At 39.5% G+C, this 22,733-nt stretch overlaps 1 protein-coding gene across 2 annotated transcripts in view; it reads left to right on the top strand.

The window, feature by feature from the left end:
- The window catches only part of anks1b (ankyrin repeat and sterile alpha motif domain containing 1B), a 122,153-nt gene that overhangs the window by 7,789 nt on the left and 91,631 nt on the right, over positions 1-22,733 (top strand). For both annotated transcript variants that reach the window (XM_053314238.1, XM_053314237.1), the window contains exons 2-3: positions 10,590-10,746; positions 22,368-22,504. The gene's annotated coding sequence lies outside the window, so the exon portion shown is untranslated. The remainder of the gene's footprint in view (positions 1-10,589; positions 10,747-22,367; positions 22,505-22,733) is intronic.

The raw sequence follows: 22,733 nt of genomic DNA, 5'->3' as shown, positions 1-22,733 counted from the left end.
AGATGTGGAAAAGTTGAAATAGTAGCTAATGAGACTGGCCGACTGGAGAAAAAAAGAGAAGAAACAAGAATTACAGGAGTGAAAACAAGGTGAGAAACAACAAATGAAACCAACCAAACCACAGGAAGAAATCAACATGAGTCATGGATACGGTTGATAAGTTACAAGACAGCAAGATTTAAACAGCTGCCTGCTCAGATTACACTTCACTAAACACAACGGAAACTTTAATTCTCAGAGCATTAAAAAATGTGGGGCTACATGAGAAAACACTTACTGTATATGTGAATTGACCATTGACACTCACTCTCTCTCTCCAGTTCACCAACCATCTCCCACCATTCAATGGGAGATTACAGTCTCCCCATATGGTCAAGTTTTATTTCATACAAAATGTCTGCTTTAGTTCACATAATTACTAAAGTGAACTCTACAACAACTGATAAAGGCCACTCTGATGAGATGTGCCTGGAAACTCTGATAAGAATCTTTTGTTAAACATGTTACTCATGCTATAATAGAGGATGCATGTGCAATCCATTGAAGTCATAACAAATTGTCAACAAGTTGCTTTTTTGCCATCCTGCCAAATGAAACTAACTTTAAACCATACCTTTGACTTACACTTAATGTTGATGCCTCACTGTGTAAAGTCCCACACTTAAAAATACATCACATTTAGGGAGAATTAATAGCATTTCAAGGGACCTTCACACCATGTTCCTATAAATTCAGTGAAAAATACAAATAATGATATTTATGGCATCTATAAAATAATTACACATGCCCCACTTGACAAGTCCATTCCATTAGATGCCACTAAATTTTACACACTGCACCTTTAAAAAATAATACTAGCATAATAATTCAAGGCTAGATTAAGAACATCCTCCTCATCACCAAACACCACATAACTCATATATATGATTCATGAAAACAAAATGTCAATTTCTTTCAAGAAATGTAGCAGGACTGTTGATAGTGTTACATCACCACAATGTATGAATGGGTGTGTATTTCGTGTTATGCATTGAAAGCATGTATTTCTTTTAATTCACCTGTTAGTGAAAGAGATTAGTCGTTTTTGTTCAGTGGATTTTAGTCATATTTTTCAGTCCACCAAACATTAAAATTCCAATTCATTATCCTGCTCTTTCTATTTTTCTCCCTCCTGTTTTGCTCCCCTCTCTCCTCTCTGTGAGACGTGATGCTGCTCTGTGTTTACAGTTAGCACTTGGTAATGGCTTTATGCCCTGTGGACTCTGCAGCTATAGACTGTCTTCCTGTCAACCTAATCTTCAACACATACACACCACACACCTATGGCTGCTGTCTCATATTTTCTTCTGAAATAGATTGGCACACACACATATGATGCCCTGAAGCACATGAAGATGCGCTCTCTCTCTCTCTCTCTCTCTATCTCTCTCTCTCTCTCTCTCTCTCTCTCTCTCTCTCTCTCTCTCTCTCTCTCTCTCTCTCTCTCTCTCTCTCTCACTCTCACTCTTTTTCTCTCTCTCTCTTTTTGTATGTGTGTGTGTGTGTGTGTGTGTGTGTAGTCTGACTTCCCACCGGAGTTCAGATATCGTGTTGTCCTTGAGGTAAACAGGAAAAGGGAGAAAAGATTGGAGTAAGTGGAAAAAGGAGCTTCAATAAATTAAGACCTCCAAAAGGAAAAACTATGTCCTGCAGTACTTATACAATATCCTAAAACCCATCCTGACCTCTGGTGCTGGAGTGCTATTGAGCAAGGCGTTCATACCTTAAAAAGCTTCATTAGACATAATTGTGGTGAATCTTTGGTAAATATGTCATTTAGTATCAGTGTGTCAGTGGCAATAATGAACAAAACACACACTTTCAGACACAGGTGACAGAATGTAGGGGAACATTTGTTTTATGTGTATTTATTTATAAATGAATCAAAGATGGTGTAAGTAGGTGTTCCTGTTGCTAATATTTAAATGCACTAAAGCAATCAGTGATTTACTCTACTCTTACTTTATAAAGAAAAGTAATTGTGCTCATGATCCTGCTTGTGTCTTCATTTGAAGTCATTGAAGTTTACATGAAACACTGTGTTGTGGTCTCAAATGACTTGTAAATATTCCAAACTAATGATGTTGGCGCACAGTTGAAGTTTCTTCCCTGCATCTTGCTCCTGGCAACATGATTATGGAAAGACAGGTTTTGAAATAGAAACTCATTGTAATAGTTTGTACTTTTTTTTTCAGTCTGAGTGATTTATACATAACACAGGTAATAAACTTTGTTGAGAGATGCTGAGGCTGTGACGGAGTGATGTAGAGTTACCCTACAGGGATCAATAAAGTTTAATTTCATCTTATCTCTACTCTCGCGATTAGACGCTGGAAAAGAACATTTCACTATGAAGACCATATGTGGAGACCTCAGCAGGTATAAATGAAGACATTGTGAAAGTCACAGGCAATCACTTGGCTGCAGTTTAATGCTACAGACCATTTGAACCAGTCATGTGGTAGCTCAGCGGTGCTTAGTGGATTTCTCGAGGAGAACGACTTTGTGACAGATAATTTAGGGTCTAATGTCCCATATCCTCCTCATCTTTCTGTCCTTTTTTTCTTTCAATTTACCCCTAATTCCTCTTTTTTTCATCACTTTTAATCTTTATTACTCTCAGTGGCTGAATTAAACATCTACAGCGCAGGAGATTCAATCTTTCCTTACAGATGGAAGCAGAAACACCAGATGACTCAATGCTCTCAAAAATGTGTCCAAGAGAGATATACCTCTGATAAAAAAAAACACACACACACAACAACATAGTGCTTTTCCGAGTCAGTACATCACAGCCTGCACTATATTTCTGTCCCCCTAAAACAAAGCCCATCAAAAACAAGGGCAGATCAGCTGTCATGCTGTGCTTACAGCACATCAGTGAAGTGTGTGTTTTTTGAGTTTTCAAGATTGATGTGAAACTGACAGGAGCAGTAAGCATCTTCTAAAGCAACTCCCTGTATCATGATTGAGATATAAAAAGCAGAGTGCCCATAAAAGTAATAAATAGGAACTTCTTTTTTTTTTTTTGGCACCCTCAGCTTGCCTCGTACACAAAGCACAGAGTTTCATTTTATGCTATTATCTTTATTTAGTTTTATGGAAAGCAAAAACAAGATAGAAAATTCAATATTGCATAAATCTAGGAAAATGAGGTTGTAAGACTAGCATAGTTATAGTGTAAATATGTAGTTTCACTGAATTTATGTATACTGAATGCAGCTCACTGTAGTAAAAAAAATGAGCTCTTGCAGCATTCATTTAATGGCTGAAAAAATAGTCAGACTTATATCAGACAAATATCGCATTTACTGTGGCATTTACCTTGCTCTTTTCACTATTTGTCCAAATAGGCCAACTTTTTATCATCATACATTGAACATCAAACTGTATCTATGAAGCACACTTATACCTGAGCAGCCTATTAAGGTGTTTTTCTAAAAGTTGTCGGGCCTGCAGTTAAACACAGTGAAATTTGGGTCACACAGCAGTGGCTCTCTGTCAACAACCTCCCGCTGTTAGATTATGTGTGGAGCCAGGGTAAGCCACAGTTTTAGCTTTTCTCAATACAGCAGCCATCATGTTCCCTTTGCGAGGCAGTTGGATTCATGACGTGAGTAACAAACCACCTGCCGTGTCAGGTTAGCCATCATGGTGGAATGTGAGGGGTGTTATTTTGTAAGTTGTGACTGTCGGTGTCCCATGGGTGGCTCAACTAGCTGATTTCTCTTGGATTAGCCAGTCATGGAGACAAATCCAATTCTGCAAGGCAATCCCTGTTTGCTCATCTGAAAGACCTGCACCTCTTTTTTAATTGATATTTTTCCTTTTTCTCTCTCTGCTTCGCTCTCTTCTTCACTTTCCCTATTTTACCCTCAGATCTCTTTCTCTCTCCTCTTGCAGATCAACCAGTTGCTCTCTGTATATCGCATCTCTTTAATCTTTGCCTTTTCTTCAATAGTTACAGGAATAGCTCCTCATTTTTGGAAATGTGCTCATTCACTTTCTTGCAAATACCCAAGGGCAATCATTTAGCCTGGGTCTGTCCAAAGGTAAAAACATGAAGTAAAAAAAAATACACCCACCAGCACAGGAACATAAGAACAACCGTTTGTGATTTTAGGGGAGTTAAATGTTGAACCAAGATCTCGGTTGCAATTGTGCTTGTTCAAAGACAAAAACCTGTGCTCACCCACTGCATCTGGCAAGATGTAGCTGTGATATTTGTGATATTTGCATGGATAAACGTGTTGTTTGTGAAGAAAGATCCAACATTAACTCTTACTAAACTGGACTAGCCACTTCCTGTATTCAGTTCTGTGTTCAATGCACAGACATGAGTGTTATCAGTCCTCTCATCTCACTCTTATACCAAAAAAGCAAATACAAGAACATTTCCCCATGTTGCTTTCCAGCACTGTTTTTTGGTCAGTGTGTCCCTCCAATTCTGTCCTCTCATGACTGCACCTCTCTCTCTCTCTCCCCTCATTGAGGGCCTCAGAGGGTCCATTGTCCTCTCTGGTGTCCACCCCTCCCTTTTCTCTAATCAAATAGCCTCCATGAGGAAATGCCAGCAAATTATAGCCTCTATTCATATCTGATGGCCTATGAACTCGGTGTACAGTGTATGAGCCAGTCGCCTGTGTTGTGAGTGTACAGTAGAAGGTTAAACAGAGAGGGTAAGAGAGAGAGTCACAGGATTCAAGATGGCATGATGAAGTTCCTCAGAACCAAAACAACCGACATGTTTCCTATATGGGTTATCAGCCCTGCACACATACACGCAAAAAAACATGCTCTCACATGATCACACACATACTGTACGTTAACTCTATCTACTGCACACAGATAGCCACGTACCATACCGACATCAAACTTTATGGGGTATGGGCACACACCGTTAACATGCAATCCTTTGGTCACATGTGCAGGCGCCGTCACACACTCAAACGTTTAATCTTGCCCCTGCAGTTGGACGGGAGCTGCATACGACCTGCTAATTAGTGGCCAGAGGAGGCTTCTGTTTGTCTGCTCTCTTCCTGTTGAGACCAGACACAAGTTTCTCTGTGTCCTATCTCTGCCCTGATAGAGAGGGAGGGTGGAGGGAAATGAATGAGGACCGAGTGTGTTTGTTTGTCAGAGGGATTGCTCATATCGCACCGCGTGAAGCCTTTTTTCCCACTTTTTTAAAAGCCTTCTGACCCCTCCAGAGCTGAGCAGGAAGAGCAGCGAGGATACATCAGAATATCAGGTAGCTAAACCTGTTGTCACACAGTTGGATTAATTTAATCTCTAGATTTTCGGGTGCTCCCGGGGCTTCACTGTGAACTTGAGAGTGAGGGATTTCCTTCCAGTGACTGTGTAGTTTGAGATTGAGTGCAAAGTGGTTTTCTGCTGACGAGGGAATTGCTAAAACTTTGAGCTTTTTTCGGATGCGTCTGACTTTATTTTTTGCGGTCTTGTGGGTGTGTGTGCTCGTGTGTGTGTGTGCGTGTGTATGTGTGTGTGTGTGTGTGAGGAAATCCCTGCTCCAACTCATTGCACTCCCACTTCCTCTGCTTCCCTTCCTCAGTACAAGCTCATTTTCCTCTTCCCGCTCTGTCTCTCTGTCTCGTGCTGGTCTCACCGGGATTCGCTGAAGTTGACACCAACTCTAAAGTAAGTGTTGAGTTGGAGCCTGGCTTCCCTTTTTATAACTACCTGTGTTCTCCTCTGCTGTCATTTTTTTCTCTCACTGTTTTTATCCCAAGCGAGGGGTTTTGTTAACCCTGTCAGCTTTTGGCCTTGCTCTTTCTCTTTCTGTTTCTTCCTCAGCTGTCGGGATGAAAGCTGGAGTCATGAGAAATGATGTAGATGAGGGCAGAACACATGGTGGGAGAGTTGAAACGTAACTTTACAGTACACAGGCAGATAGTGTGTTAAAGGTGATTCCTCTTCTTTCTGCCTTTTTGAAGATCATTTTAGGCACAATCTCCTTGCTTTTCTTTCATTTTCTATTATTTTTCCTTCTCTTCTTTTCCTTCTTTTAACTTCTCCCTCTAGACATCACAGAGGAATCTCTTTCTCTAAGTGGATTCTTAGTTTTTTATGTGCTTTCTTCAGTTCATCTACTAATGATGCTGTCATACCTGTAGCATTTAAATATCCCTAATTTTCCCTGTATGCTAATATTGGTATCTTAGTAATTGCAAATGAGCTAATGAGACCATGATTAGTAGCCTTGATCTCACGGCTGTCTTTCATAGGAATGTTAGTGTTAGGGTATTTTATTCTTAAATCAGGACTGTGTTTCCCAGTAAATCCTGTCACATCCTGCTGTAAAGACAATATCCACCCGTCATTTTTTATTTACTTTCACTTCTCCCACTATATGCCATTGTGATTAAGCTCGCTCTTCCATGCTTCGTGCCGTAAAGCGATCAAGCACATTTCCTGTCAAACATGACCCAGTGACACACGTTGTTGGTACGTTTACAAGAATCCAGGTTACTCAGAGGAATTCAGTCACGCAGGAAACCGGACAACACGTACACATGCACTGTAGTAATCTTGTCACTGTAAGTTTGTATAATATGATGTTTCCCCTGCCATTTGTTACTTTAACTGTAGTGATGCAACATGCTGCTTCCTTTAAAATAAAAGCCCTTTTTCTTATTTTTCTCTCAATTTCATTAAACTGTACTTCAAGCAATGCAGTCCACACATTTCATCATTTCTAACACCCTAAGACACACACACACACACACACACACACACACACACACACACACACACACTCAAAGAAGAAAGTAAGATATTTGATCAAGGAGTAAATTAAAACTTTCCAACACAGCAAAATATATAAATATAAATATATAAATATTTACTTTTGATTCAAACAAACAAGAATTGAATTTCAGTGTCAAGCATTCATTGTGTAGAGTCATATCAGCAATATACCATATATTAATATGCTGCTGGCTGAGTGTGTTTCTTTCCAGTGTGTGTCTGAATATTATGAATAGTCAGAAGTAGATACTGTAAATGAGAAATCAGGTTTCTAACATGCTAATCCCCCATGGTGATAACTGAAACTTGTTTCTGATTTACATGACTCACTGGTTCCAGCTTCTCAAATGTGAGGATTTATGCTTTTCCTTGTCATGTACTGTATCATGTGTTTGTGAAATGTGAAATGAATATTTTTCAGTTTTGGACTGTTGGTTGAATAAATAGAGTAATTTGAATATGTCACCTTGGGTCGTTTGAAATTATAACAGGCATTTTTCCATTATTGCATTTTAAATTCACAATGATTAGTCAATCCATCAGGGAAATAACTGGCAGTTTAATCAATAATGAAAATAATCACCAGTTCTTCTGATTTCTGTAGAGTTTGTGTGACGTGCAGTTTAGTGGAGGCTGCCAGTTTATCTACTGATGGTCTTGTTTTTTTTTAAATCAAAGTAAATGTGAAGATGATTAATTGCACCTTCAATCTGAGCTGTCAGATTAGTTTATAATTCTTAGTAGAGGTTTTATGTCCATGAAAGGAGCAGTGAAATCACAGCAGCTCTCCGTGGTTCAATCAGCCTTTTCCAAAGTTCTCCAAGCCAAATCTGTAGCTAACCAGGCTGTCACGTCAAATCAGTGTCAGCCGACGCTGGGCCACCTGCGGAGTGAAAGCATAAAGACTGGATCTCCATTAGCTGGTAATGGCACTCTAATTGAGTGCTGATGGAGTTAGAAAAAGGAGGGGGGGGTTAGATGAGGAAGGATTTAGTTTGTTTGCCTTTTAATAAAGTGCAGTGTGAAATAAGTCTCAGATTGAGTGCAAAGGGACTGAGTGAGAGAAATCATCAAGGGACTGATTGCTCTATCAGCCCAGAATGATTAATTCGTTTTGAGTGTGCTCAGTGTGTGATTGATGGCCTAGTGCAGTCTGGGTAATGTAGTAGCAGATGATGACAGGAAGAGTAATGGCGGTTGAATGAGCGGAGGTGGTTGGGAACGTGTGAAAAGGGGAAAGCTTGAGTCATTGGTTTGAGAAATATATTTCGAGCAGGGTAGAAAACGGGCATGGCTGCCACACCATCGCCATGGTGACCACTGATCCCATTAGGAAGGGTACAACCAGGGGCAGGTTGCCAGGTGACACTTCAGAAATGATGATAGAGTGTTGCCTTGTGGGAAAAAGGCAGCCATCCAGAAGCTGCATCACTGGGAATAAATGTTTTGTCTCTTTAGCTGAAATGACGCTCGCCTCTGTAACCTTTTCCCCTGCTTCACATCACTCACTCTTGTTTTTCATTCTTTGTGGGTACACATCTGCCTCTGAGATAAGGGACTTTTTGGTCCTCAGCTCTCTCTGAGCCCTTTGGGGCTCAACCTTTTCACCAATGCTGCAAGAAAAATGCAAGAGAATTTCACTCCTCAAATACCCAGGATACAGCTGTTATATAAAGGTTCCAAAGAAACATTTGCTTGCATGTACCTCTCAATGTGAGGCTGAATTAATCACCTCTAAACACATAGTTTTGTTTCAGTAGGTCCAAGTCCCTTTTGGTAAAAATCATTCATGTGTTTCATTTGGCATGCAAATTACAATTCAGGCATTGGATCTATGCAGTCTATTCAGACTGACTTACAATAAGCTGCAAAAACAAAAAAGCATGAATATTAATCAAGCAAGGTGAAGCAAGAATGTCCATCCTATTAATAATGTAATAACATGGTATCAAGAACAATAAGTGTCTGTTTGCTAGTGTGTGTGTGTGTATGTGTATGTGCTGGGAGGTATATAACCTGACTGGAGCTGGATGGAGGAATGTAGTTCTGGTGTTGAGGTGAAATTGATGGAAAGATGATTTTTTATTGACTTTTAAAAAAAAGATTAGACATCCTCATTCGGCTAATACAAGACAGGAAAAGGCAGCACAGTGGACAGCAAAGACCAGTTGATTAGGGGAGTTAGTGAATCTGAAGTGTTTGATTGTATTAAGAGGCTGTAAAGAGCAAATCTGTAGTTCTACATATCTACAAGATATTTGGAGCACCCAGCTGAATTTTAGTCCAGGGGTAGTATACATGTTTCTCCTTCTAAGCTAATAAAAAATCTGAGGACATACAGTTTACAAGTTGACATTTTACTTTTACTCAGAAAAAGTAACCTCCACTTTGGCTCAATATATCTCATTATACTGTATTTCAGAAAAATGGCAATATCACTTTAAAAGGTCATGTAGACATCTGATGATTTTCTGGAGCAGTGGCCAGTGAAAGGAGGCTACTGTCTCTATTTTTTTGTTTTCTTGGTTTCCCTAAGACTGTTCTTTAAAGGTAATTACTTTCCTACAAAAATATATAATTATTTATCTTTTTAAAAGAGTTTTGCTTATTTTGTGCGTCACTTTACACATTGTGTGAACATCAATTGTCGATGGGGGAGTCAATCTCCAAAGAGATATCACTGCAAAAGACAAAATAGATGTTTTAATAGATTTATTAGGATTCAGTTGCTGTGGCGTTTCAGGGAATTTCTACCACATTCCTCTGAGGCTGTTTTGTTCTTTTTTAAATTCATTCGCAGACATGTGATAAGACCCTGAGGCACTGATGAAGGACAGATTTGAACAGAACTCTCTGTCATCAGCTAGGATGTTAATAACTTTTTGAAATAAGGCCATTGTGTCTCATATTCTAAGGTTCTGCATTTTAAAACATATCCAGAGTTTGCAGTATTGACATTTTCTTGCACATTTACCACATAAAACCATCAATCTGAAAACTGATATACTGCCTTTTTCACAAATTGCAGCAATTTCACTACAATATACTGTTCATTACAGGCACTTGGGCCCTTCGCAGAAAGTAAATCAACACAAGATTGTCTGACTTATCCTTAATCTTTGTCATTCACAATCTTGTCAATCTTATTACAGATGAATGTGAGAACTAGAGTCTGCTCTTTTCTTTTTTTTTCCTTCAAAAAAACAAAAAGCTGCAGCAAAATCTCGTTGATCACAGTAATCACATGAAACAAAACCCTAAAATCCTGAAGGGATTTAAAGAGACTACAATAAACTCTCCAGTACTGAAAAGAAGAAAGATAAGTTCAAACTTTTTCAAACCTTTTATTTTCAGTGTGTGCTTTGAACATTGCCCTAAATCTTTCATGATAATCCGATTCTATAAACGTGGTTGGACTTGAATGATGCCTTCGAGCTGATCTGAGAGGTTACTGAACTGATGTTTTTCCTTGTTTTCTTTGTATTTCTAATGATGCACCACCTCCCGTAATGAACATCTTTGTTGGCCACGCATTTACAATTCCTATGTATTTTTTTTCTGAGTTGTCCTTCACAAATGTTAAATAAAATAAAAAATGTCTCTCACTTGTACATCTAAAATGAGTGCAAGGCCTCTTCACTTTGCTTTCCATACAGCTGCAGTACCTGTCGGAGTCGTTCAAATCAAACATTTGCACATCCTTGATAGTGGAAAGCCATAAAATCGTGCTTGTTACTTCCTATTGCCTTCACATTTTTTCTTTCTCTCTGTTCCTCTCCCAGGACTCAAAGCGTTCAGCGGAATTCGTCACTTCTCCATCTCTGGACGTTTTCCTTCCAGAGGATGAGGACAACCCCTATGAGTCCGTGACCACCGCTGTCACACGCAAACCCTGCTCACTCGATATCAACCATGGGCTCAACACCTGTCCAGGCAATGGTAGGACAAGCACAAAACTATGCTTTCTTTTTTGTGATCAGTGTGTCACATGAGGATGATCCTATCCTCAAAACATGAACTTGTCTCTATCGCTGACATCATTTAGACTCATTTTATGATGAATATAATCCTCACCTCCATCCAACCTCACTCAGTAAGATTCACAGAGGGGTTTCACAGCATGTCAACACACTATAAAAGGGTTGAGCATGTGTTACAGGAAACATAGACCCTGTTTACATGTTGCTTTAAAATCGGATCACAAGTGGACAGCTCTAAATACGAGTGTAAACAACCACCAAAATGCACTGGGTCACATTTGACCACATATCTTCTGTTGCTAATCCATCCTGATGCATTGCTGTCAAGGTGGTGGTTATTTTGGACAAATGACTGATGTAATAACTTTGCATGGGGCCCTTTGACCTTCTTGTGGAAGTGACGTAGGCAGTAATGAAATCTGAACACAAGTGGTCAGCTGGACAACGTGGAGATACATAATAGACACAGGTGTGAATGCTGATGTGTCTTGACTGTCCTCTTGTGTTTGTCTTACCGAAACTCATTTTAAAACTAAATGTTGACAGCCTCGAAGTCACCTAACAGCTGATCTAAACCCCTACACTGCATGTAGCTAACAACCAACAATATATATTAAGTAACTGTCCAAATATAAAGTTGAAGCAGAAGTTTGGCCTAAATTAAAATGTGATAGTGGAATATGTGCTGCCTTCAACTGTGGTCACGTTTACTGTGTTCATGACTATATGAACATCCCAGTGTTGTGATGGTTACGACTAGCACACTGTGTTTTCATCTCCATGTAACCTCCCCAAAAACATGAACACAAGCTCCATGGCAATAAACAAGTGTGGAAAATGTAGCTGAGAGTGAGAACAACATATTTTATAATAGATGCATTGTTAAATCCATGCCTATAGGCACTGTTTGGATTAGATTTAAATGATCACTCTTTCAGTGTTTCCTGTCTGACTCTGTTCAATAAAGGCAACATACGTAAAAAGTTTGAACCCACCTTCCCATTCCCTTGAACGCAAACAAGTCCAAACTTTTTTGTTACCCACCACAGTACTAATTACAGTTCCAAATGCATGCGGTTTATCCCCTTCTTTGTCCTTCCCGATTCCCAATCTTAAATCCCATCTGGCTCCTTATCACCACAAACTTTAAACCTATGCTAATGAATATTTGTTTGGCCGCTGAGGCAGAACATATCTGCTTATAAGTTGGATATGTCAAACTTGTTAGCAAACAGTAGATTATTCAGCAGACACGGAGCAAATTAGCATTAATTTGGACTTGTTTCTCATTTCTATTCACTTGATGAATGTCAGTCCAATATTCACTGGTGTTTTAGCTCTGTACTACTGCCAAACTCTCCACTACCAAATTTGATTGCCATGTGTTGCTGGGCAGATTGTGTACAGTAGTGTATCTAAAATCTTTTTTTGACGAAAACAGCTGCCTGCCTGACACTGATGAAAGTGAATAAACTGAGCTAAAACAGTATCAGTAAACAGTAAAATCAAAATAATGACTAATGACCAAAATGCTGTGTAGTGCAGAGTCTGGTGATGAATCTCTATGGGTTTGTCACAATGAGCAACTCCTTTCACATTCACATACTGTATATTCATTTGATTGATTGATTGATTGATTAGTGCAGTTTAAAGAAGAATATTTTGGGTTATTATAAAGCACCTCCTGTAATTTGACAAAAGCCTAAATGTTACTGATGAGTTATTGGTTATAATGCAAATATTTTAATATCCAGCTCTTCCTGCAGCACAAATCTTGTATAAATAGGGTTAGGGTTAGGGTTTAGGGTTAGGGTTTACAGCTGTTGTAACTATATGTTACTTTGTACCTGATTCACTTTAATATCCAAGGGGCAGCCGAACTGTCTTTAAACCTGTTCTCCGTTCAGGATTCATTATGAACTAATCGTCCAGTCGATTCTGTTTGCTCATCAGTTGTTTGGTCTGCAGCGTTATACTTCGACACCCACGACAACAAACACCCACAATGCGTTCTTCCCTATCACTCCGCTCCCATAGCGATGCTACACACTGCAGGTTGTCACGGCAACTGCATCACTGACTGGTGAGTCACCTGTATGTTACCATGGGAACTGTCTTGCTAGTGACACCCCCCCCCCCCCCCCCCCGTTCCCCCACCCCTCCTAACTCCCTGATAGCAGCAGAGAGGCTAGAGGCTTGTTTTGTGTGTGTTCATGCATGTCTCGTCCCACGTTTGGCTGTTTCAGCTTATCTGTGATTGGCTGCAGAATAGAGGAGAGTTGACCTGTCGAAACACACTGTACAGAGTGTGTGTGTGTGTGTGTGTGAGTGAGGGAGATAGAGAGAGGAAGTGAGAGAGAGAGGGGAACAGAGAGAGAGAGAGAGTGAGCTGGGAGGTTAGCTGCTTTATGTCAGATTGTCTTTTTGAAAATTACTCCACTGACGTAAGTGAGCAGTGTGTGGGTGTTGTGTTTGTTCTCAGTGCTCTGAGCGTTGTTACCTGGCCAAATGAGAGACAGACACAGAGAGAGAGCTGACATGAGAATGAGAGAGATGTGAACATATAAAGAAAGAGCAAAAGACATGGAAAAACACAAAGCAAAAGTCAGAGGAGGTGAGGGAGAACTCAGGTGATGCATACCATTTCCATGTCATTGCCGGAAATGACTGGCAGTGCACAATGCCTCACAGGCTGCAAATGTTGTGCTGTTGCAGAAAGGTGAAAAAGTATCTGAGACAGAGGGGGGGGGGGGGCAGATTATACATTCATTTGACCAAGTTGGAGGGTCGTCTCAGGCTAAGCCATTTACACAAATGTGAATCTCTGACGCAGCAGGAGGGAAAATCCTGGATTCTTGCTTTGAGGCCAGTCACATGTCAGTGTCAGTCACATGGGTGTGAGTAAGTCTCTCTTTATCTGCCTCTGAGAGGAAGGATATGATTGTGAAGAAACATGGGGGAAAAAGGGATTGAGATGAGAGAAAAGAGGGAAAGGGAAGAGCGGAGAGTATCTTGGTGCATTACACTGCAAAAAATTCCTTTCCTCAATAAGTCAACTGTTATTCAGTCCTGAAAATCATTGTTTCTATTATACAAGTAGGGTGATATCATTTTTTTCCAATGCAAATGAGCTTATTTTAAAAATGTTTTTCAAGATGACATAATGTTGATTTTAGGATGAGATGAAACTTAGATGATTTTTGGGAAGATGCAGCAACAACACAAAGTACTGTAGATAAAAGGATAAAAATAAGAACATGTTGAAACCAGAACCACTGATAGATAAATAAACAAATAAGAATGCATGACATATTGAGTCATTTGCTGTTACTAATGACAGCATGATGAGTTTGTACATTATAGTTGTCACAGAACAGGCTGAAGGAAGCGAGAATAATTGATAATGTTAAGAAAAAATGCCGAGAAACAAACGTAGTAATAGTAGCAGAATTGAGAAAGAGTGATTTGCCTTTTACAAATTCTGCACATTTCCAAGTCTATAGTCTATAGAAACTTCTCAAATACATATGGACATGTTTGAGCTGATCCAAAATAGGTAAAGGTAATATTGTAGGAGAAACGGGGGTATTTTACGCATTTGGTTTGACCATGTTTAACAGACATCTGACATAACATTATAAAAGTAACAGAAAATCACAGTCACAATCACAGTATGATAAGTCCCCTTTAAGACACTGAACTCTTGTTTAAAGTGATGAATGCTAGTCCACATCAGATGATCTTGATTTACTGACTTAGTCATTGAATTCTTGCTTATAGTCTTTTCTTATTTTTAGACAATTCTGCTGAATGCTGCTGATTGTTAGGCCACTTAAGAAACAAAATACTAATTTGATGGTGTAGGAGACACTCGTCCTTATTCATAATCTGATAGACCAGAGCATTGAGTTATTTCTAGTAACTTCACTAAAATAAGTAAACTATGTTAAACTCACCTCAGCAGAATTTTTCGCTCTGTTTAAAAAAAAAAAATCACTTTTTTTAAACAGCACATTAAGCTGAAGGATTTAATGAGCTGGATATTTGTTGCAGTGTAAGCTCTGCCTGATATCCACCTGCCCTGTGCTGCCGGCTAGCTGTTTGCAGCTGTGGGTTGCTGCAGTCTCACAGTCGAGGACACGGAGCCTCTATAGTGCTCTCTGAAGCCTTAACCAATCAAGTGGCTTTATCAAAATCCATCTGGTGATTGTCACTCAGCCACGCCACTACAAAAACTCCAGGGACCTGTTGGCATTGAAACTGCCGTCCTGAACAACTTACTGGTTTCAAGGCAGACAATCTCTGTTCTCCTCATTCTCTTTTTATTTGACTTTTATCATTATTTTCCTCTTGTCTTCTTACAGCTGTTGTCTTGAGATTTTCCACAACCTGTTAGAGGCACTGTCCCACTTTTGACAATGCTGTATTCATGAAAGATCACATGGGATTGTTATGCATAATATCCCATCGCACCATATGTCCTCTGACAACTGTCAGTGCTGACGGGAAATAAATGGAATTCTCCTCTTTATAATGCAAAGTATGCTGCACACAGACTTTTGTGCATAATCCTACTACTGAGCTCCGTATATTAACTCAGGATTATTCTTGTTGTATTGGATAGATTCCTCTTTGATGGATTTCCATTAGTTTCAAATGAGGGACTCCATTTCTGCTACACCACTTGACTGCCGATGCATTTTGTATCCATATGTCATATGTATTTCATTTTACATGTGCGCAGATTGAGAGTTGAGAAAGTAATATCTAAATGTCAGCATTGTATTACCAACGAGAACACTTGTGTTTCTGGGTATTTTTATCCACACAAGTGGTGTACTGTAGCTCAAGGAATGGAAATTGGCCTGTTGGTCCACCATTTGGTCCCAAACTTATCTCTGAAACAATAATTGGTGTGATTGCCATGAAATGTTTCACAGACAGTATGCTGGCATGGCTTTACACTGTTAGCCTCGTTATTGTATCAATCCAACAACAACTGAGGAAATTTCCATGGGTACAGAAATAAAATAGAAAATGACTCGATTAGTTTATGAAGCATAATGTCTGGAAGTAGTGACCATCTTTTCATGATTATTTCTGTTCCCTTATCATGTCATCAAGTTTTTTCCATCACTTACAACAACTTAAGCTTCCTCAAAAGCTAAGTAAAAAACTGTGAGACAAGCATTCATTTTGAGTTTGGCTACCGGATGTAGAAATGCTTTTATCGACATTATAAGTGTCACTTTCTATAACATTTCTGTGATTAAAAACATGTCAGTTATAATTCTGAAGTCTGCCCTGGAAATACAGTTAATCAGCTTTTTAATGCATTCAGGCTGGCAGCTTGCAGCAAGACAAAAGCATTTCAGGTGAAGTGTGATCCTAGAGATGGGAAGATAGGAAGACAGGCGGCAGAGTGGTGAGGAGGGACTTGTGGGCGAAGCGTCGCAGCCTACAGTCACGTATGGAGCAGACAGAAAGCGGAGAGCATTGCCAAGCGGTTAGAGCAAAAGTGCTTCTCTTCTGCTATCGACCGACTCCTCCCGAGATAAATACACACTTGTCTCCAACTGGTAAACAAGCCGCTGCTGACGTGTGCAACATGAAACTTCAAACCTGTGTGTGTGTCTATCTGTGTGTGTGTGTGTGTGTGTGTGTGTGTGTGTGTGTGTGTGTGTGTGTCTTCTGTGTTACTTCAAAGGTCCCTACACATTGTGCTGCAAAGCTCGGTGAACTTTCTTTTGACAAAATAGGTCAACACACAGGTAGACAGCCTAACTTCCACATTTCTGGAAGCAGTGCAGGGGGGAAAAAAAGTTATTTACTGAGTAGTGTTTTTTCCACTGTAAGATTTATTCAGGGAAAACTTGCAAAATCTAATGGCTGTAGGTTATTTTGGATTCATTTTCATTTGCTGCCACCTGGACAGTAATATGGCTTTGTCACAGCGATATCAGTCCTGCTGCTTTCATGAGTAAGAACAAATTAGCCAGTCACAGGTGCACACCATGCAAAACTACTAACTGTAAGGTTTTAACACTCCCTCCCACATTAACTTAACCACCGTCTGCTGAATAAAGTCATGATGTTGCTTTGTCTCGCCCCATTTATCCCACTTTTGCTTGGCGCTGGAGGCTTAGAGTGGCTAATGGCAGAAAGAAGTAACTCCAGGGCTTTGCTATTAAAAGGGTCAAAACCCACTGACTTGTTGAAAGAATAATATGTCTTCCTCTTTGACAGCCAGGAAAAATCAATGCAGAGAACCTGTTTGCTCTTGCTCATACTTTCACAGTTATATATTTTAAGAGTTTCTTTTTTAGTTTTTGGGTCTCTAGTTTTTTCAGTTTTCAAGATACTTACATAGAAACCTTACAACCTTTTTATAAACCCAATGCTAAACATTTCACTTTCTAGATGTTTGTTACGGAAATAAAATCTGAACTTGAATTTCTGTGATGGGATGCCAACTCTGGTCTACTGCATGAAAATCAGATATGCTACACGCACATTCTCCACCCAGTCATCGACATCCTTAAGCACGCCTCGTAAAGGTCACCATACTTGAATTGGCATTCAACAGTGGCATTAGATGTAAATTGTGAGGTGCAGATGTTTTCTAAAATGTCAAAAGGATTTGATGCGTGTTTCAATCTTGACAATAGAATTTCTTGAGGGCTAAATTGTGACTAAGTAAGAAATAAATTATAGAGAATTTGAATAAATATTTACCCCTTAACTCTAGAAAATAGCTAAAAACCTTGTGAGGATGAGCATTTCTACCTTTACTTTCTACTACACTTCTGTCAGTTGGTGGTTGAGACACTGACCAGAAACGGCAGCTATGGAGATGGTGTAAAGGGTTCAGCTGTAATTTGCCCCTGTGACATTGAAGAGAACGTGAGGTACAGCTGCATGCACACACAGTGTACACATATGAGATCCTACTTGTCAGAGCGGCACAGAGGCAGAACTGGCAGCGTCAAGAGCATGTCTGTAACTGACAGTTTAGTCTTGTTAGGCGAGTAGGAAGAGGACAGCTGATTTGAACGCTTGCTCACACTGAGTGTTCCCTTAGACTTCATGTACCGGACTGCTGCTGCATGCCTGTATTAATAAGCTGTGCAGCTGGTCTTAGATGAACCCAGAGATACATTGGTGTAAATCCAGGCATGTTCATGCTCTGTATAAATACACACACACAAACACACATACTGTAATGTACTATGTATGCTTGGCATGCAAGGAATATCCTGTGAAAGACCTGTGAAACCTTGAAGTTAGCATCTCACGTTTTCACAGAGGTTCTTTCCCAGTGTTCTGCTCCACAAACACACGTCTTGAACATATGGATGGATGCAGTTAGGTATAATACCCTACATTTATTACATCTAGACGCTCATGCATGTGTTACACACATATTCCTTTTGGCAAGGAGACTGAAACTGTTTCCCATGAGTGAGCCCAAGACGGGGAAAAAAAAGGAATCGCATACAAACACACACAAATATCTCCTCAGTCTTTAAAGCCTCAGTGTTGACAGACTTATTTACTCAATAGGACCTCAATCTATCTATATATATCCTTCTGTTGCATCCTTCGTTTCTTCTCTTTTTCTCTAATTTTTCCAGTTTTTATTTTGATCTATTTATGCCCACATTTAATTATTGATTCAGCTCCAGGCAACTCTTTATGATGTGTGTGTGCGTGTGCCAATGTGTGTATTTGCACAACTTGAAATAAAATGTGGAAAGCCAGTCTGTCTATTTGCACATGCACGTACAGTGCACACACATGCGTTGATAGGTGTGAAAGCATGCTGTGAAGCTCTGTCACTCTCCCTGAAAGAATACTGTATGTTTGATTGTGTGTCACCAAATCTGCAGCTAGTGTTGAAATTCAAAAGAAATGTAGTCGGTGGTGGTTTCAGTCTTACAGCAGCTTCATGATTCAGATGTAAGAATCTAAACAGATGAAGGTAGAGTGCTGTTAAGTGTAATGTGTTAATGTGTTTTTAGGGTTTTAAAGTGTGTTTGAGTTATTGAAGGATGTTTATGGACATTTGTTGTGTCTTTGAATGCACGTCATGTTGCAAACATCCTTGGTTTCCTTCCCTCATGTGAGAACTGTATATTTTTACCTCTCAAGGTTATAAATATATCTACATTGCTTCCTGTTGTAAAGAGGATGTTGTGCCCCTCCTGCAGCAATTTCTTTCTATGAATTTCTTCTTCCGACTACCTGAAGAGGATACATCAAAAGAACAGATTGACTTAAAAATACACAGTATCAATGCACTTAGAAACATAATCAAGGGTCAAAGATGCAGGTAGATAATTAGCTCAAATGAAATGAGATATTGAAGGTTAAAATATAAAATTGATTTCATATAGATACTTCAAAATCAGTTGTTTAAACAATTCTTAGAAGGAAACCGATGCTTTCAAATTGGTGACACAAGAAAGGATTAAAACCCAGATTGGCAAACCTGTGAGCAGGTCTTTATTTTCCTGTCAACTCTTGTAATTCTGATGTAATGATCCCACAGCAACAAATGAGCAGCTGATCAAGGAAAGTCATTAGATTTGGGAACAGCGTCTTGAACACTTGGAGGTACTTGAAATTGGATGACAGTGAATGTGAACCACATCAAAGCTACTGTGCTATTCAGGGCTCTGTCTACCATTGAAGAAGCTGTGGTCATGTCCTCAGTATTATTTGGAGTCTATGACTAATTATGGTATTTTTAGATCCAGTATTTTTCCACCAGGATTCTGTATTTCTAAGTATTTGAGTGCCTGCGGGACTCATGACCTCAGTATGTTTTTTCATTAGTGAATTTTTAGTACATGAATTTATGCATAATGTATGTATTATATCAACCCACATCTTGCACCTTTGTAATGTATGTATATCTACAAAAACATGATATTTTTTTCCCCTCATTTCACCATTATACATACATACATAAAAAGAGACTTGTTTCTCTTATTTTTAAAATCTTGGCTCCGGCTCTGCTGCTATTTTCTCGAAAAGTGAGAACCTGCAGGATTTTTCTGTCCATACCCTCCTCCATTAGTGAGAGTAATGATCCTGTAATAAGGAATCAAAAGGTGGGGAGTTCAAGAGAGTACAAGAATGAAAAGAATCCAAACATGTTGGCCAAAAAGAGTCCGAACAAAACCATCTCATTAAATACTGGGAACTGAAAAGAAGAACCCACAATCTTAAATACCTTTCCTTTCCCCCTAAACCTTTACCAGAATGTTAACAAGAAATACAACATAATAAAATATGACTTCTGTCCTCTGCTGACATTTTTTGCTTGTCTTAGACCACCGCTAGCCTCCTCTTGTAGAGCTGATCCATGCTGATCACACTGGACACGAGAGAGAGAGAGAGAGAGAGAGAGAGAGAGAGAGAGACAGACCTCCTTTTTTAGATACGCAAATCCCCCACAACAACCTCTAAGCATCCTGGGAAACAAAATGTATTAGTGCTTGCAGCTCATTAAGTTACAGGAAGCTCTATCATTAACAGTGTCATTATCCAAAACATCATCAGCAGTGGCTCATGCTTTTCTCTGTGTGGCTTTGTTCTTTCTGGATACATGATTTGTGGGAGCTGTGAAAAATCATCCTTCAAACAAGCCTTAAAAATATGAAAAAATACTGATTTTATTTCTGGTGTTTGGTTTAAAATAAAATAATGGATTATTCATTTACTGTGTCTTTAAGCAGCAACCCCTCCATAGCAAATATATGACTGATGATATATGACTCCTGGCTGGGTCTCTCACCACAATTGGATGATATTTTGGTATCTGATACAATCCATGTAGGCAGGTAGCAGCTGACAGAAAGCTACCAGTGTGTGTGTGTGTGTGTGTGTGTGTGTGTGTGCGTGTGTGTGTATCAGCGCAACTGACAAGCAGTTTGGGAAAGGTGCGTCGGTCTGTGTTTTGTGTCTCCTTCAGTTGATTAAGACAGATGCTTTCTCCCTCTGAAATTTAATTTGGGCTTCTTCAGCACTTCGGCCTCCTTTTTCCCTCTTCTTCTTTGCTTGTTCTTGCACTTTTTTCTCCCTCCCCTCTGTTAAATGATCATACGCTGCGGAAATTAGCTCCGACATTCAGTTCTGCACTCAAGCGTGCGAACACATCTGTGTGTGAGAACCTGAGATAGATATCAACAGCTCTGGGCAGCTGTCATATTGTCCAGCTGTGATTGTTGCTGAGGCTTGTCAATTTACAATATTCACTCTCACTTCTCTCTCATGCTACCTCTGTGTTATTGCGCTATGTACTATTGTGTGGACGAACACTACTGGCATTGAGCTGAACCTTCTTTTAAATTTCTCATTCAACCCAACATTGTACAAAGGAGTCTTTTTTTAAAACCAGTACAACATAAAAGTTAGTTGGCTGGTGAAGTAGTTTCTACAGAGTAACTGAATTGGCTGGGAACAGCTTCAAAAAAGTTTCAAAAAGATAATGAGGATGGAGAATTACACTCAATCTCTCTGGACTAATCTTATGTCCATTTTGGAAGTTTTAAACATGTTTCCAGCTACTCCAGTGACTCTCAAGAAGACTGAAATGGAGTTATGTGAGGTAATATTGATGTATAACATGCTGGAAGAAACACAAGTGTTTTGGCTTCCAATAGGCTGAGAACCAGATTTATTTATATATATGTTATAGGAATGGCAATGTTGGCAGGTCTGTTCGTTCACACTATTATTGGTCACAGAGGAAGAATCCTAATAACTTTGATGATCCTCCGACTTTTCTCCAAGGACCACTGTCAGGTCAAACGTTTAAATTGTAATGGACTTAGGTATTAGACTTTTCTCTTATAACCAAATCTCTGTAGAACGTGGCATTAGCCTCACCTATACTTTGTGTTTAGTGCTAATTATTGTAGCAAATATTAATTTGAGCATGTCACCTTGATAAAGTTAACATATACCTCAAAGCTCTAATGTACCTAAGTCTCACAGAGCTAAGAGCATGGGCTGTCTTGTTGTCATAAGGGTGAGATACTGTAATTCAAAAACTTTGTTCATACAATTTCACTTATTTGAGGAAGTTCTATAAATAATTGGAAAATCAAAGAAAGGCAGGCTTTTTCTTTATTTGTTCAAAGGAAGAATAAAATCATGGAATCAATATTAGATTAAAAAACTTGTGACCAACAATTTTGAGTAGTTCCAGGACCAGACTACAGGATATTGGCCAGGAAATGGTCAAATCTAGCAGATGTTGGGTGCTGAGAATGAAAATGTGGAACATCAGTTCAAATGCTTGAATGTTTTTCTATCCTACTTCTGTTTTTTGCATTCATAATACTTAAAGCCTGTCTGTAGCTCATGCATTTATGATTGGTTGTAGTTCAACTTAATGTGTATGTCAACTAAGTGATAGCAGGTTCATCCCAGAAGACATCCTGCTGACTCAGATTCTAGTGTATAATGATGGTGATTGCAAACTCAAAACACAACTGTGAGAAAAAAAACCCTTCCCTTTCTTTTTTTTACCTGTCTCTCACTTTGTCTCTCTCTCTTTCTTGCTCCAAGGTCACTTGTCCCATGCAGCTGTGAGTGAGGGAGAGCACGGTAACCATGACAACTGCTCAACGGGCCCCACTCCGGATTGTTCGCCCCCCTCCCCTGACACAGCCCTGAAGAACATCGAAAGAGTTATCCGCCCACAGGTAAGCACATACATGCACGCACACACACACACACACACACACACACACACACACAGTCGAGTTTCCGTCACTAACCTTAACTGAACCTTAACATATCCCTTAAGTTAGTCAAATCTAAACTAAATCCTCACCCTAAAATGTGTACGCACACACACACACACACGCACAAACATGCACACACTAATTAATGTGTTGCAAAGGCACCAGATGCATTATTGAACATCACGGT

The sequence above is a fragment of the Scomber japonicus genome, chromosome 23 (assembly GCF_027409825.1).
Source record: "Scomber japonicus isolate fScoJap1 chromosome 23, fScoJap1.pri, whole genome shotgun sequence".
NCBI classification, from domain to species: domain Eukaryota; kingdom Metazoa; phylum Chordata; class Actinopteri; order Scombriformes; family Scombridae; genus Scomber; species Scomber japonicus.
This window is presented reverse-complemented; position numbering and strand designations above follow the sequence as displayed.